General features: G+C 49.3%; 18 non-coding genes across 18 annotated transcripts; 6 read left to right on the forward strand and 12 right to left on the reverse strand.

Annotated features, from left to right (window-relative positions):
* Positions 1–332: 332 nt before the first annotated feature.
* Trnap-cgg lies at positions 333–404 on the reverse strand. Its single transcript has one exon. It is a non-coding gene; the product is annotated as a tRNA-Pro (tRNA).
* A 235-nt stretch (positions 405–639) lies between these two features.
* On the forward strand, positions 640–712 carry Trnav-uac. Its single transcript has one exon. It is a non-coding gene; the product is annotated as a tRNA-Val (tRNA).
* Positions 713–1,313: 601 nt separating this feature from the next.
* Positions 1,314–1,385, reverse strand: Trnap-ugg. Its single transcript has one exon. It is a non-coding gene; the product is annotated as a tRNA-Pro (tRNA).
* Positions 1,386–3,028: 1,643 nt separating this feature from the next.
* Trnap-cgg lies at positions 3,029–3,100 on the reverse strand. The gene has a single exon. It is a non-coding gene; the product is annotated as a tRNA-Pro (tRNA).
* Positions 3,101–3,335: 235 nt separating this feature from the next.
* On the forward strand, positions 3,336–3,408 carry Trnav-uac. The gene has a single exon. It is a non-coding gene; the product is annotated as a tRNA-Val (tRNA).
* Positions 3,409–4,009: 601 nt separating this feature from the next.
* Trnap-ugg lies at positions 4,010–4,081 on the reverse strand. Its single transcript has one exon. It is a non-coding gene; the product is annotated as a tRNA-Pro (tRNA).
* A 1,647-nt stretch (positions 4,082–5,728) lies between these two features.
* Trnap-cgg lies at positions 5,729–5,800 on the reverse strand. Its single transcript has one exon. It is a non-coding gene; the product is annotated as a tRNA-Pro (tRNA).
* Positions 5,801–6,035: 235 nt separating this feature from the next.
* Trnav-uac lies at positions 6,036–6,108 on the forward strand. The gene has a single exon. It is a non-coding gene; the product is annotated as a tRNA-Val (tRNA).
* Positions 6,109–6,709: 601 nt separating this feature from the next.
* Trnap-ugg lies at positions 6,710–6,781 on the reverse strand. The gene has a single exon. It is a non-coding gene; the product is annotated as a tRNA-Pro (tRNA).
* Positions 6,782–8,428: 1,647 nt separating this feature from the next.
* On the reverse strand, positions 8,429–8,500 carry Trnap-cgg. The gene has a single exon. It is a non-coding gene; the product is annotated as a tRNA-Pro (tRNA).
* Positions 8,501–8,735: 235 nt separating this feature from the next.
* On the forward strand, positions 8,736–8,808 carry Trnav-uac. Its single transcript has one exon. It is a non-coding gene; the product is annotated as a tRNA-Val (tRNA).
* A 601-nt stretch (positions 8,809–9,409) lies between these two features.
* On the reverse strand, positions 9,410–9,481 carry Trnap-ugg. Its single transcript has one exon. It is a non-coding gene; the product is annotated as a tRNA-Pro (tRNA).
* A 1,644-nt stretch (positions 9,482–11,125) lies between these two features.
* Trnap-cgg lies at positions 11,126–11,197 on the reverse strand. Its single transcript has one exon. It is a non-coding gene; the product is annotated as a tRNA-Pro (tRNA).
* A 235-nt stretch (positions 11,198–11,432) lies between these two features.
* On the forward strand, positions 11,433–11,505 carry Trnav-uac. Its single transcript has one exon. It is a non-coding gene; the product is annotated as a tRNA-Val (tRNA).
* Positions 11,506–12,106: 601 nt separating this feature from the next.
* Positions 12,107–12,178, reverse strand: Trnap-ugg. The gene has a single exon. It is a non-coding gene; the product is annotated as a tRNA-Pro (tRNA).
* Positions 12,179–13,822: 1,644 nt separating this feature from the next.
* Positions 13,823–13,894, reverse strand: Trnap-cgg. The gene has a single exon. It is a non-coding gene; the product is annotated as a tRNA-Pro (tRNA).
* A 235-nt stretch (positions 13,895–14,129) lies between these two features.
* On the forward strand, positions 14,130–14,202 carry Trnav-uac. The gene has a single exon. It is a non-coding gene; the product is annotated as a tRNA-Val (tRNA).
* Positions 14,203–14,803: 601 nt separating this feature from the next.
* Trnap-ugg lies at positions 14,804–14,875 on the reverse strand. Its single transcript has one exon. It is a non-coding gene; the product is annotated as a tRNA-Pro (tRNA).
* Positions 14,876–15,658: the final 783 nt, after the last annotated feature.

Here is a 15,658-nt window from a genome sequence, read left to right on the forward strand (position 1 = left end):
ACGACTGCGCGAATCGACGGTATCTCGTAAGGAAGGAAAGAGCAGCAGCTGCCGCCGAGCCCAGGCGCCGTGCCGAACACGCAGAAGGTCCCCGGCTCGATTGCGGGCGGAAACCCGTTTTCGTCGCACTCAGCAAGACACTTGCTACGATCTCTACTGTGACCATTTAAATCAACTTCAAACGTTCCATCAGCAGGGTGCACATGGCTCAAATGAAACATGAAACGGTTTCAGAACTGGTTGTCGGATTTTAGCGCTGACTTGGAGGCCTGGAAATGCGCGAAACAGCCGCCGCCATGCGATTTGTTACCACACCGTTGTACAAAACGCAAGGGCTCGTCCGGGATTTGAACCCGGGACCTCCTGCACCCGAAGCAGGAATCATACCCCTAGACCAACGAGCCTATTCGTTCCGAAAACGCACTGCATGTGAATGACGCCACCTTTGATGGTCTCACCATGTAGGGCTGCAGCTCAGCCAGCGTTCTCCCTGTCTGTCGCGGTTGGATTGTTTCCATCGACGTTTTTTACTACAGGAACTTCACGAATCGGAGGGAGCTCGTAGCCGATGCCCTTGCTAACACAGAAGAAAAACTGTTGCTATTACGAGTCTCCGGGTGGTACATGAAAAGAACCGTCGTTTCCGTGGTGTAGCGGTTATCACGTCTGCTTTACACGCAGAAGGTCCCCGGTTCGATCCCGGGCGGGAACACAACAATTTTAATCTATATTTCGGATTTCATTTCCGAGATGACCTCACGTCCGCGTATGCAGAGACAAGCAATGTTGTATGCTAGACGGATAGGGCGTCATTTTACTGTCAAATACTGTTGCTCTCTTATTGCGCCGGTATTTGGTAACTGAGAACGCCCCTAGCTCCATTATGGCTGGCAAAATTTATAATCCGGTTCTTCAGGGCTACTTCAAGTGCGCTTGCTACTGGCTTTCCTGAGCTCACCCTACTCGCCTTGTCACAGCTCTGTCAAAGTGTGATGCTAACTAATAATGAGAAACTCTTAGCCACGCTCAATCTTACATGCCACCCCTTGGTTGTTGCCGTCGCTAGTAAGATGAGGGTAGACTGTCGCACAATTAAGCTGAATCTCCACTCACGGTGCACATATCCCGCAAAGACAACCTTGTTTTCCGTTGCATGCAAAATTACCGTCTGCCTTTCTACCGAATTCCACCTACGTACTTTACTGGTGCCGCATTCTTGTTATATCCACGTGCTATAACAGGCGTCTACTCTTCATTGAGGAGCTGCAACCGGGGCTGAGTTCCACCTACTCTTCAGCACGGTCAAAATGGCAGGGCTCGTCCGGGATTTGAACCCGGGACCTCCTGCACCCAAAGCAGGAATCATACCCCTAGACCAACGAGCCACCTGGCTAGAGCAGTCAAGTTAATCCCAAGTAGTGGGCCTCACAGGGAACACAAACTTTCACGCGAATTCGCAAGATAAACGCTTTCTGCAGGCAGCACTCACCACTGATGAGAAGAATATTAAAGGCAACGAATAAAAAGCGAAATAACTTCATCGAGCACTGCTTATGAACAGCCAGCAGTGCCTCAGTTTCGGTATGTGGTTTCTCAGGGTTAAGAGAAGGCGAATGCACTAAACAAAAGAACATCGGGAAACCAAGCACCAACTCATAACGAAAAGATTGCACAATATACTGCAAGCAAAATTTCCAGAAGACGGATACTGAAGACGCCGCAGACAAAAGAATTATTCTATGCAGTAACGATTATCTAGGAAGCGTGAATTGCATGTGCTGCTCCACCACACAACTTCTTTTGATACTGTTTTACTTATTCTAAATTTTCATTACCTGATCGTCTCTAAAATATTGTGCGGTTATCACCTGGTTTCCAACAGCGATAGTAGTAAGTAAATCGACTACAAAGTCTTTCAAAGTAGGTCAGACACAAAAAAAAAAAAATCGGAGCTGCGTGTAGCTCATGTCATTCTGCTTTCAATCGAGAATCTCCGGCTGGGAGTAGTGGCGTACTTCTGTAATCCAAGCTTCTGGGAGGCCGTTGTGTGGGGGAGATCTGGAAACAACTACAGATTCGACCGTTCCACGAGCTCAGGAACGGCCGCGATGCCTTCATCGAGCTCTGCAGATCGACAGATGATAGTGTAGAAATTTCGGCAAGCGGTGGCTAAGGTTTAAGCGAAGCCAAACGCACTAAACACAAGAAAGTCGGGGAAACCGAAGCACACAACTCATAACGAAAAGATTGCGGAATGCAGTGCGAAAGCAAAACTTCGAGAACACCAACTCTGAAGCCATCGGCGAGCTAGGAATTATTCCGCACAAAAAGCGATCATGTAGGAAGAGCGAGCCGAGGCTGTCGCTCGACCACACAATAAATTTTTGCTTAATCCCAATTTGCAGTACCGGTTTGACACTAGAATACTGCGCCTTGGTTCTTCCAAAAGCGATAGTAATAAGCACGTCGACTGCAGTGTCATTTGGGGTAGTGAGTCAGACATGGAGAGGATATGGGGCGGGTGGAATATGCAACGACAGGGGCATTGCAGGGCGGCCGCCGGCTCCTTGTGCTGTGGCGCACCGGTGCCGGCGGCGGCCTGGCTGGGCTGCTGGTGCCTCCATGTAGAGCTGCCGCCGAGCCCAGGCAAAGTGCCGCTAACGAAGCGATTGCCTTTGGTGACATCTTTTGCAATAACGACTGCGCGAATCGACGGTATCTCGTAAGGAAGGAAAGAGCAGCAGCTGCCGCCGAGCCCAGGCGCCGTGCCGAACACGCAGAAGGTCCCCGGCTCGATTGCGGGCGGAAACCCGTTTTCGTCGCACTCAGCAAGACACTTGCTACGATCTCTACTGTGACCATTTAAATCAACTTCAAACGTTCCATCAGCAGGGTGCACATGGCTCAAATGAAACATGAAACGGTTTCAGAACTGGTTGTCGGATTTTAGCGCTGACTTGGAGGCCTGGAAATGCGCGAAACAGCCGCCGCCATGCGATTTGTTACCACACCGTTGTACAAAACGCAAGGGCTCGTCCGGGATTTGAACCCGGGACCTCCTGCACCCGAAGCAGGAATCATACCCCTAGACCAACGAGCCTATTCGTTCCGAAAACGCACTGCATGTGAATGACGCCACCTTTGATGGTCTCACCATGTAGGGCTGCAGCTCAGCCAGCGTTCTCCCTGTCTGTCGCGGTTGGATTGTTTCCATCGACGTTTTTTACTACAGGAACTTCACGAATCGGAGGGAGCTCGTAGCCGATGCCCTTGCTAACACAGAAGAAAAACTGTTGCTATTACGAGTCTCCGGGTGGTACATGAAAAGAACCGTCGTTTCCGTGGTGTAGCGGTTATCACGTCTGCTTTACACGCAGAAGGTCCCCGGTTCGATCCCGGGCGGGAACACAACAATTTTAATCTATATTTCGGATTTCATTTCCGAGATGACCTCACGTCCGCGTATGCAGAGACAAGCAATGTTGTATGCTAGACGGATAGGGCGTCATTTTACTGTCAAATACTGTTGCTCTCTTATTGCGCCGGTATTTGGTAACTGAGAACGCCCCTAGCTCCATTATGGCTGGCAAAATTTATAATCCGGTTCTTCAGGGCTACTTCAAGTGCGCTTGCTACTGGCTTTCCTGAGCTCACCCTACTCGCCTTGTCACAGCTCTGTCAAAGTGTGATGCTAACTAATAATGAGAAACTCTTAGCCACGCTCAATCTTACATGCCACCCCTTGGTTGTTGCCGTCGCTAGTAAGATGAGGGTAGACTGTCGCACAATTAAGCTGAATCTCCACTCACGGTGCACATATCCCGCAAAGACAACCTTGTTTTCCGTTGCATGCAAAATTACCAACTGCCTTTCTACCGAATTCCACCTACGTACTTTACTGGTGCCGCATTCTTGTTATATCCACGTGCTATAACAGGCGTCTACTCTTCATTGAGGAGCTGCAACCGGGGCTGAGTTCCACCTACTCTTCAGCACGGTCAAAATGGCAGGGCTCGTCCGGGATTTGAACCCGGGACCTCCTGCACCCAAAGCAGGAATCATACCCCTAGACCAACGAGCCACCTGGCTAGAGCAGTCAAGTTAATCCCAAGTAGTGGGCCTCACAGGGAACACAAACTTTCACGCGAATTCGCAAGATAAACGCTTTCTGCAGGCAGCACTCACCACTGATGAGAAGAATATTAAAGGCAACGAATAAAAAGCGAAATAACTTCATCGAGCACTGCTTATGAACAGCCAGCAGTGCCTCAGTTTCGGTATGTGGTTTCTCAGGGTTAAGAGAAGGCGAATGCACTAAACAAAAGAACATCGGGAAACCAAGCACCAACTCATAACGAAAAGATTGCACAATATACTGCAAGCAAAATTTCCAGAAGACGGATACTGAAGACGCCGCAGACAAAAGAATTATTCTATGCAGTAACGATTATCTAGGAAGCGTGAATTGCATGTGCTGCTCCACCACACAACTTCTTTTGATACTGTTTTACTTATTCTAAATTTTCATTACCTGATCGTCTCTAAAATATTGTGCGGTTATCACCTGGTTTCCAACAGCGATAGTAGTAAGTAAATCGACTACAAAGTCTTTCAAAGTAGGTCAGACACAAAAAAAAAAAAAAAAATCGGAGCTGCGTGTAGCTCATGTCATTCTGCTTTCAATCGAGAATCTCCGGCTGGGAGTAGTGGCGTACTTCTGTAATCCAAGCTTCTGGGAGGCCGTTGTGTTTGGGAGATCTGGAAACAACTACAGATTCGACCGTTCCACGAGCTCAGGAACGGCCGCGATGCCTTCATCGAGCTCTGCAGATCGACAGATGATAGTGTAGAAATTTCGGCAAGCGGTGGCTAAGGTTTAAGCGAAGCCAAACGCACTAAACACAAGAAAGTCGGGGAAACCGAAGCACACAACTCATAACGAAAAGATTGCGGAATGCAGTGCGAAAGCAAAACTTCGAGAAGACCAACTCTGAAGCCATCGGCGAGCTAGGAATTATTCCGCACAAAAAGCGATCATGTAGGAAGAGCGAGCCGAGGCTGTCGCTCGACCACACAATAAATTTTTGCTTAATCCCAATTTGCAGTACCGGTTCGACACTAGAATACTGCGCCTTGGTTCTTCCAAAAGCGATAGTAATAAGCACGTCGACTGCAGTGTCATTTGGGGTAGTGAGTCAGACATGGAGAGGATATGGGGCGGGTGGAATATGCAACGACAGGGGCATTGCAGGGCGGCCGCCGGCTCCTTGCGCTGTGGCGCACCGGTGCCGGCGGCGGCCTGGCTGGGCTGCTGGTGCCTCCATGTAGAGCTGCCGCCGAGCCCAGGCAAAGTGCCGCTAACGAAGCGATTGCCTTTGGTGACATCTTTTGCAATAACGACTGCGCGAATCGACGGTATCTCGTAAGGAAGGAAAGAGCAGCAGCTGCCGCCGAGCCCAGGCGCCGTGCCGAACACGCAGAAGGTCCCCGGCTCGATTGCGGGCGGAAACCCGTTTTCGTCGCACTCAGCAAGACACTTGCTACGATCTCTACTGTGACCATTTAAATCAACTTCAAACGTTCCATCAGCAGGGTGCACATGGCTCAAATGAAACATGAAACGGTTTCAGAACTGGTTGTCGGATTTTAGCGCTGACTTGGAGGCCTGGAAATGCGCGAAACAGCCGCCGCCATGCGATTTGTTACCACACCGTTGTACAAAACGCAAGGGCTCGTCCGGGATTTGAACCCGGGACCTCCTGCACCCGAAGCAGGAATCATACCCCTAGACCAACGAGCCTATTCGTTCCGAAAACGCACTGCATGTGAATGACGCCACCTTTGATGGTCTCACCATGTAGGGCTGCAGCTCAGCCAGCGTTCTCCCTGTCTGTCGCGGTTGGATTGTTTCCATCGACGTTTTTTACTACAGGAACTTCACGAATCGGAGGGAGCTCGTAGCCGATGCCCTTGCTAACACAGAAGAAAAACTGTTGCTATTACGAGTCTCCGGGTGGTACATGAAAAGAACCGTCGTTTCCGTGGTGTAGCGGTTATCACGTCTGCTTTACACGCAGAAGGTCCCCGGTTCGATCCCGGGCGGGAACACAACAATTTTAATCTATATTTCGGATTTCATTTCCGAGATGACCTCACGTCCGCGTATGCAGAGACAAGCAATGTTGTATGCTAGACGGATAGGGCGTCATTTTACTGTCAAATACTGTTGCTCTCTTATTGCGCCGGTATTTGGTAACTGAGAACGCCCCTAGCTCCATTATGGCTGGCAAAATTTATAATCCGGTTCTTCAGGGCTACTTCAAGTGCGCTTGCTACTGGCTTTCCTGAGCTCACCCTACTCGCCTTGTCACAGCTCTGTCAAAGTGTGATGCTAACTAATAATGAGAAACTCTTAGCCACGCTCAATCTTACATGCCACCCCTTGGTTGTTGCCGTCGCTAGTAAGATGAGGGTAGACTGTCGCACAATTAAGCTGAATCTCCACTCACGGTGCACATATCCCGCAAAGACAACCTTGTTTTCCGTTGCATGCAAAATTACCAACTGCCTTTCTACCGAATTCCACCTACGTACTTTACTGGTGCCGCATTCTTGTTATATCCACGTGCTATAACAGGCGTCTACTCTTCATTGAGGAGCTGCAACCGGGGCTGAGTTCCACCTACTCTTCAGCACGGTCAAAATGGCAGGGCTCGTCCGGGATTTGAACCCGGGACCTCCTGCACCCAAAGCAGGAATCATACCCCTAGACCAACGAGCCACCTGGCTAGAGCAGTCAAGTTAATCCCAAGTAGTGGGCCTCACAGGGAACACAAACTTTCACGCGAATTCGCAAGATAAACGCTTTCTGCAGGCAGCACTCACCACTGATGAGAAGAATATTAAAGGCAACGAATAAAAAGCGAAATAACTTCATCGAGCACTGCTTATGAACAGCCAGCAGTGCCTCAGTTTCGGTATGTGGTTTCTCAGGGTTAAGAGAAGGCGAATGCACTAAACAAAAGAACATCGGGAAACCAAGCACCAACTCATAACGAAAAGATTGCACAATATACTGCAAGCAAAATTTCCAGAAGACGGATACTGAAGACGCCGCAGACAAAAGAATTATTCTATGCAGTAACGATTATCTAGGAAGCGTGAATTGCATGTGCTGCTCCACCACACAACTTCTTTTGATACTGTTTTACTTATTCTAAATTTTCATTACCTGATCGTCTCTAAAATATTGTGCGGTTATCACCTGGTTTCCAACAGCGATAGTAGTAAGTAAATCGACTACAAAGTCTTTCAAAGTAGGTCAGACACAAAAAAAAAAAAAAAAATCGGAGCTGCGTGTAGCTCATGTCATTCTGCTTTCAATCGAGAATCTCCGGCTGGGAGTAGTGGCGTACTTCTGTAATCCAAGCTTCTGGGAGGCCGTTGTGTTTGGGAGATCTGGAAACAACTACAGATTCGACCGTTCCACGAGCTCAGGAACGGCCGCGATGCCTTCATCGAGCTCTGCAGATCGACAGATGATAGTGTAGAAATTTCGGCAAGCGGTGGCTAAGGTTTAAGCGAAGCCAAACGCACTAAACACAAGAAAGTCGGGGAAACCGAAGCACACAACTCATAACGAAAAGATTGCGGAATGCAGTGCGAAAGCAAAACTTCGAGAAGACCAACTCTGAAGCCATCGGCGAGCTAGGAATTATTCCGCACAAAAAGCGATCATGTAGGAAGAGCGAGCCGAGGCTGTCGCTCGACCACACAATAAATTTTTGCTTAATCCCAATTTGCAGTACCGGTTCGACACTAGAATACTGCGCCTTGGTTCTTCCAAAAGCGATAGTAATAAGCACGTCGACTGCAGTGTCATTTGGGGTAGTGAGTCAGACATGGAGAGGATATGGGGCGGGTGGAATATGCAACGACAGGGGCATTGCAGGGCGGCCGCCGGCTCCTTGCGCTGTGGCGCACCGGTGCCGGCGGCGGCCTGGCTGGGCTGCTGGTGCCTCCATGTAGAGCTGCCGCCGAGCCCAGGCAAAGTGCCGCTAACGAAGCGATTGCCTTTGGTGACATCTTTTGCAATAACGACTGCGCGAATCGACGGTATCTCGTAAGGAAGGAAAGAGCAGCAGCTGCCGCCGAGCCCAGGCGCCGTGCCGAACACGCAGAAGGTCCCCGGCTCGATTGCGGGCGGAAACCCGTTTTCGTCGCACTCAGCAAGACACTTGCTACGATCTCTACTGTGACCATTTAAATCAACTTCAAACGTTCCATCAGCAGGGTGCACATGGCTCAAATGAAACATGAAACGGTTTCAGAACTGGTTGTCGGATTTTAGCGCTGACTTGGAGGCCTGGAAATGCGCGAAACAGCCGCCGCCATGCGATTTGTTACCACACCGTTGTACAAAACGCAAGGGCTCGTCCGGGATTTGAACCCGGGACCTCCTGCACCCGAAGCAGGAATCATACCCCTAGACCAACGAGCCTATTCGTTCCGAAAACGCACTGCATGTGAATGACGCCACCTTTGATGGTCTCACCATGTAGGGCTGCAGCTCAGCCAGCGTTCTCCCTGTCTGTCGCGGTTGGATTGTTTCCATCGACGTTTTTTACTACAGGAACTTCACGAATCGGAGGGAGCTCGTAGCCGATGCCCTTGCTAACACAGAAGAAAAACTGTTGCTATTACGAGTCTCCGGGTGGTACATGAAAAGAACCGTCGTTTCCGTGGTGTAGCGGTTATCACGTCTGCTTTACACGCAGAAGGTCCCCGGTTCGATCCCGGGCGGGAACACAACAATTTTAATCTATATTTCGGATTTCATTTCCGAGATGACCTCACGTCCGCGTATGCAGAGACAAGCAATGTTGTATGCTAGACGGATAGGGCGTCATTTTACTGTCAAATACTGTTGCTCTCTTATTGCGCCGGTATTTGGTAACTGAGAACGCCCCTAGCTCCATTATGGCTGGCAAAATTTATAATCCGGTTCTTCAGGGCTACTTCAAGTGCGCTTGCTACTGGCTTTCCTGAGCTCACCCTACTCGCCTTGTCACAGCTCTGTCAAAGTGTGATGCTAACTAATAATGAGAAACTCTTAGCCACGCTCAATCTTACATGCCACCCCTTGGTTGTTGCCGTCGCTAGTAAGATGAGGGTAGACTGTCGCACAATTAAGCTGAATCTCCACTCACGGTGCACATATCCCGCAAAGACAACCTTGTTTTCCGTTGCATGCAAAATTACCGTCTGCCTTTCTACCGAATTCCACCTACGTACTTTACTGGTGCCGCATTCTTGTTATATCCACGTGCTATAACAGGCGTCTACTCTTCATTGAGGAGCTGCAACCGGGGCTGAGTTCCACCTACTCTTCAGCACGGTCAAAATGGCAGGGCTCGTCCGGGATTTGAACCCGGGACCTCCTGCACCCAAAGCAGGAATCATACCCCTAGACCAACGAGCCACCTGGCTAGAGCAGTCAAGTTAATCCCAAGTAGTGGGCCTCACAGGGAACACAAACTTTCACGCGAATTCGCAAGATAAACGCTTTCTGCAGGCAGCACTCACCACTGATGAGAAGAATATTAAAGGCAACGAATAAAAAGCGAAATAACTTCATCGAGCACTGCTTATGAACAGCCAGCAGTGCCTCAGTTTCGGTATGTGGTTTCTCAGGGTTAAGAGAAGGCGAATGCACTAAACAAAAGAACATCGGGAAACCAAGCACCAACTCATAACGAAAAGATTGCACAATATACTGCAAGCAAAATTTCCAGAAGACGGATACTGAAGACGCCGCAGACAAAAGAATTATTCTATGCAGTAACGATTATCTAGGAAGCTTGAATTGCATGTGCTGCTCCACCACACAACTTCTTTTGATACTGTTTTACTTATTCTAAATTTTCATTACCTGATCGTCTCTAAAATATTGTGCGGTTATCACCTGGTTTCCAACAGCGATAGTAGTAAGTAAATCGACTACAAAGTCTTTCAAAGTAGGTCAGACACAAAAAAAAAAAAAATCGGAGCTGCGTGTAGCTCATGTCATCCTGCTTTCAATCGAGAATCTCCGGCTGGGAGTAGTGGCGTACTTCTGTAATCCAAGCTTCTGGGAGGCCGTTGTGTGGGGGAGATCTGGAAACAACTACAGATTCGACAGTTCCACGAGCTCAGGAACGGCCGCGATGCCTTCATCGAGCTCTGCAGATCGACAGATGATAGTGTAGAAATTTCGGCAAGCGGTGGCTAAGGTTTAAGCGAAGCCAAACGCACTAAACACAAGAAAGTCGGGGAAACCGAAGCACACAACTCATAACGAAAAGATTGCGGAATGCAGTGCGAAAGCAAAACTTCGAGAAGACCAACTCTGAAGCCATCGGCGAGCTAGGAATTATTCCGCACAAAAAGCGATCATGTAGGAAGAGCGAGCCGAGGCTGTCGCTCGACCACACAATAAATTTTTGCTTAATCCCAATTTGCAGTACCGGTTCGACACTAGAATACTGCGCCTTGGTTCTTCCAAAAGCGATAGTAATAAGCACGTCGACTGCAGTGTCATTTGGGGTAGTGAGTCAGACATGGAGAGGATATGGGGCGGGTGGAATATGCAACGACAGGGGCATTGCAGGGCGGCCGCCGGCTCCTTGCGCTGTGGCGCACCGGTGCCGGCGGCGGCCTGGCTGGGCTGCTGGTGCCTCCATGTAGAGCTGCCGCCGAGCCCAGGCAAAGTGCCGCTAACGAAGCGATTGCCTTTGGTGACATCTTTTGCAATAACGACTGCGCGAATCGACGGTATCTCGTAAGGAAGGAAAGAGCAGCAGCTGCCGCCGAGCCCAGGCGCCGTGCCGAACACGCAGAAGGTCCCCGGCTCGATTGCGGGCGGAAACCCGTTTTCGTCGCACTCAGCAAGACACTTGCTACGATCTCTACTGTGACCATTTAAATCAACTTCAAACGTTCCATCAGCAGGGTGCACATGGCTCAAATGAAACATGAAACGGTTTCAGAACTGGTTGTCGGATTTTAGCGCTGACTTGGAGGCCTGGAAATGCGCGAAACAGCCGCCGCCATGCGATTTGTTACCACACCGTTGTACAAAACGCAAGGGCTCGTCCGGGATTTGAACCCGGGACCTCCTGCACCCGAAGCAGGAATCATACCCCTAGACCAACGAGCCTATTCGTTCCGAAAACGCACTGCATGTGAATGACGCCACCTTTGATGGTCTCACCATGTAGGGCTGCAGCTCAGCCAGCGTTCTCCCTGTCTGTCGCGGTTGGATTGTTTCCATCGACGTTTTTTACTACAGGAACTTCACGAATCGGAGGGAGCTCGTAGCCGATGCCCTTGCTAACACAGAAGAAAAACTGTTGCTATTACGAGTCTCCGGGTGGTACATGAAAAGAACCGTCGTTTCCGTGGTGTAGCGGTTATCACGTCTGCTTTACACGCAGAAGGTCCCCGGTTCGATCCCGGGCGGGAACACAACAATTTTAATCTATATTTCGGATTTCATTTCCGAGATGACCTCACGTCCGCGTATGCAGAGACAAGCAATGTTGTATGCTAGACGGATAGGGCGTCATTTTACTGTCAAATACTGTTGCTCTCTTATTGCGCCGGTATTTGGTAACTGAGAACGCCCCTAGCTCCATTATGGCTGGCAAAATTTATAATCCGGTTCTTCAGGGCTACTTCAAGTGCGCTTGCTACTGGCTTTCCTGAGCTCACCCTACTCGCCTTGTCACAGCTCTGTCAAAGTGTGATGCTAACTAATAATGAGAAACTCTTAGCCACGCTCAATCTTACATGCCACCCCTTGGTTGTTGCCGTCGCTAGTAAGATGAGGGTAGACTGTCGCACAATTAAGCTGAATCTCCACTCACGGTGCACATATCCCGCAAAGACAACCTTGTTTTCCGTTGCATGCAAAATAACCGTCTGCCTTTCTACCGAATTCCACCTACGTACTTTACTGGTGCCGCATTCTTGTTATATCCACGTGCTATAACAGGCGTCTACTCTTCATTGAGGAGCTGCAACCGGGGCTGAGTTCCACCTACTCTTCAGCACGGTCAAAATGGCAGGGCTCGTCCGGGATTTGAACCCGGGACCTCCTGCACCCAAAGCAGGAATCATACCCCTAGACCAACGAGCCACCTGGCTAGAGCAGTCAAGTTAATCCCAAGTAGTGGGCCTCACAGGGAACACAAACTTTCACGCGAATTCGCAAGATAAACGCTTTCTGCAGGCAGCACTCACCACTGATGAGAAGAATATTAAAGGCAACGAATAAAAAGCGAAATAACTTCATCGAGCACTGCTTATGAACAGCCAGCAGTGCCTCAGTTTCGGTATGTGGTTTCTCAGGGTTAAGAGAAGGCGAATGCACTAAACAAAAGAACATCGGGAAACCAAGCACCAACTCATAACGAAAAGATTGCACAATATACTGCAAGCAAAATTTCCAGAAGACGGATACTGAAGACGCCGCAGACAAAAGAATTATTCTATGCAGTAACGATTATCTAGGAAGCTTGAATTGCATGTGCTGCTCCACCACACAACTTCTTTTGATACTGTTTTACTTATTCTAAATTTTCATTACCTGATCGTCTCTAAAATATTGTGCGGTTATCACCTGGTTTCCAACAGCGATAGTAGTAAGTAAATCGACTACAAAGTCTTTCAAAGTAGGTCAGACACAAAAAAAAAAAAAATCGGAGCTGCGTGTAGCTCATGTCATCCTGCTTTCAATCGAGAATCTCCGGCTGGGAGTAGTGGCGTACTTCTGTAATCCAAGCTTCTGGGAGGCCGTTGTGTGGGGGAGATCTGGAAACAACTACAGATTCGACCGTTCCACGAGCTCAGGAACGGCCGCGATGCCTTCATCGAGCTCTGCAGATCGACAGATGATAGTGTAGAAATTTCGGCAAGCGGTGGCTAAGGTTTAAGCGAAGCCAAACGCACTAAACACAAGAAAGTCGGGGAAACCGAAGCACACAACTCATAACGAAAAGATTGCGGAATGCAGTGCGAAAGCAAAACTTCGAGAAGACCAACTCTGAAGCCATCGGCGAGCTAGGAATTATTCCGCACAAAAAGCGATCATGTAGGAAGAGCGAGCCGAGGCTGTCGCTCGACCACACAATAAATTTTTGCTTAATCCCAATTTGCAGTACCGGTTCGACACTAGAATACTGCGCCTTGGTTCTTCCAAAAGCGATAGTAATAAGCACGTCGACTGCAGTGTCATTTGGGGTAGTGAGTCAGACATGGAGAGGATATGGGGCGGGTGGAATATGCAACGACAGGGGCATTGCAGGGCGGCCGCCGGCTCCTTGCGCTGTGGCGCACCGGTGCCGGCGGCGGCCTGGCTGGGCTGCTGGTGCCTCCATGTAGAGCTGCCGCCGAGCCCAGGCAAAGTGCCGCTAACGAAGCGATTGCCTTTGGTGACATCTTTTGCAATAACGACTGCGCGAATCGACGGTATCTCGTAAGGAAGGAAAGAGCAGCAGCTGCCGCCGAGCCCAGGCGCCGTGCCGAACACGCAGAAGGTCCCCGGCTCGATTGCGGGCGGAAACCCGTTTTCGTCGCACTCAGCAAGACACTTGCTACGATCTCTACTGTGACCATTTAAATCAACTTCAAACGTTCCATCAGCAGGGTGCACATGGCTCAAATGAAACATGAAACGGTTTCAGAACTGGTTGTCGGATTTTAGCGCTGACTTGGAGGCCTGGAAATGCGCGAAACAGCCGCCGCCATGCGATTTGTTACCACACCGTTGTACAAAACGCAAGGGCTCGTCCGGGATTTGAACCCGGGACCTCCTGCACCCGAAGCAGGAATCATACCCCTAGACCAACGAGCCTATTCGTTCCGAAAACGCACTGCATGTGAATGACGCCACCTTTGATGGTCTCACCATGTAGGGCTGCAGCTCAGCCAGCGTTCTCCCTGTCTGTCGCGGTTGGATTGTTTCCATCGACGTTTTTTACTACAGGAACTTCACGAATCGGAGGGAGCTCGTAGCCGATGCCCTTGCTAACACAGAAGAAAAACTGTTGCTATTACGAGTCTCCGGGTGGTACATGAAAAGAACCGTCGTTTCCGTGGTGTAGCGGTTATCACGTCTGCTTTACACGCGGAAGGTCCCCGGTTCGATCCCGGGCGGGAACACAACAATTTTAATCTATATTTCGGATTTCATTTCCGAGATGACCTCACGTCCGCGTATGCAGAGACAAGCAATGTTGTATGCTAGACGGATAGGGCGTCATTTTACTGTCAAATACTGTTGCTCTCTTATTGCGCCGGTATTTGGTAACTGAGAACGCCCCTAGCTCCATTATGGCTGGCAAAATTTATAATCCGGTTCTTCAGGGCTACTTCAAGTGCGCTTGCTACTGGCTTTCCTGAGCTCACCCTACTCGCCTTGTCACAGCTCTGTCAAAGTGTGATGCTAACTAATAATGAGAAACTCTTAGCCACGCTCAATCTTACATGCCACCCCTTGGTTGTTGCCGTCGCTAGTAAGATGAGGGTAGACTGTCGCACAATTAAGCTGAATCTCCACTCACGGTGCACATATCCCGCAAAGACAACCTTGTTTTCCGTTGCATGCAAAATAACCGTCTGCCTTTCTACCGAATTCCACCTACGTACTTTACTGGTGCCGCATTCTTGTTATATCCACGTGCTATAACAGGCGTCTACTCTTCACTGAGGAGCTGCAACCGGGGCTGAGTTCCACCTACTCTTCAGCACGGTCAAAATGGCAGGGCTCGTCCGGGATTTGAACCCGGGACCTCCTGCACCCAAAGCAGGAATCATACCCCTAGACCAACGAGCCACCTGGCTAGAGCAGTCAAGTTAATCCCAAGTAGTGGGCCTCACAGGGAACACAAACTTTCACGCGAATTCGCAAGATAAACGCTTTCTGCAGGCAGCACTCACCACTGATGAGAAGAATATTAAAGGCAACGAATAAAAAGCGAAATAACTTCATCGAGCACTGCTTATGAACAGCCAGCAGTGCCTCAGTTTCGGTATGTGGTTTCTCAGGGTTAAGAGAAGGCGAATGCACTAAACAAAAGAACATCGGGAAACCAAGCACCAACTCATAACGAAAAGATTGCACAATATACTGCAAGCAAAATTTCCAGAAGACGGATACTGAAGACGCCGCAGACAAAAGAATTATTCTATGCAGTAACGATTATCTAGGAAGCGTGAATTGCATGTGCTGCTCCACCACACAACTTCTTTTGATACTGTTTTACTTATTCTAAATTTTCATTACCTGATCGTCTCTAAAATATTGTGCGGTTATCACCTGGTTTCCAACAGCGATAGTAGTAAGTAAATCGACTACAAAGTCTTTCAAAGTAGGTCAGACACAAAAAAAAAAAAATCGGAGCTGCGTGCAGCTCATGTCATTCTGCTTTCAATCGAGAATCTCCGGCTGGGAGTAGTGGCGTACTTCTGTAATCCAAGCTTCTGGGAGGCCGTTGTGTGGGGGAGATCTGGAAACAACTACAGATTCGACCGTTCCACGAGCTCAGGAACGGCCGCGATGCCTTCATCGAGCTCTGCAGATCGACAGATGATAGTGTAGAAATTTCGGCAAGCGGTG

The sequence above is a fragment of the Schistocerca americana genome, chromosome 2 (genome assembly GCF_021461395.2).
Source record: "Schistocerca americana isolate TAMUIC-IGC-003095 chromosome 2, iqSchAmer2.1, whole genome shotgun sequence".
Classification (NCBI taxonomy): Eukaryota; Metazoa; Arthropoda; class Insecta; order Orthoptera; family Acrididae; genus Schistocerca; species Schistocerca americana.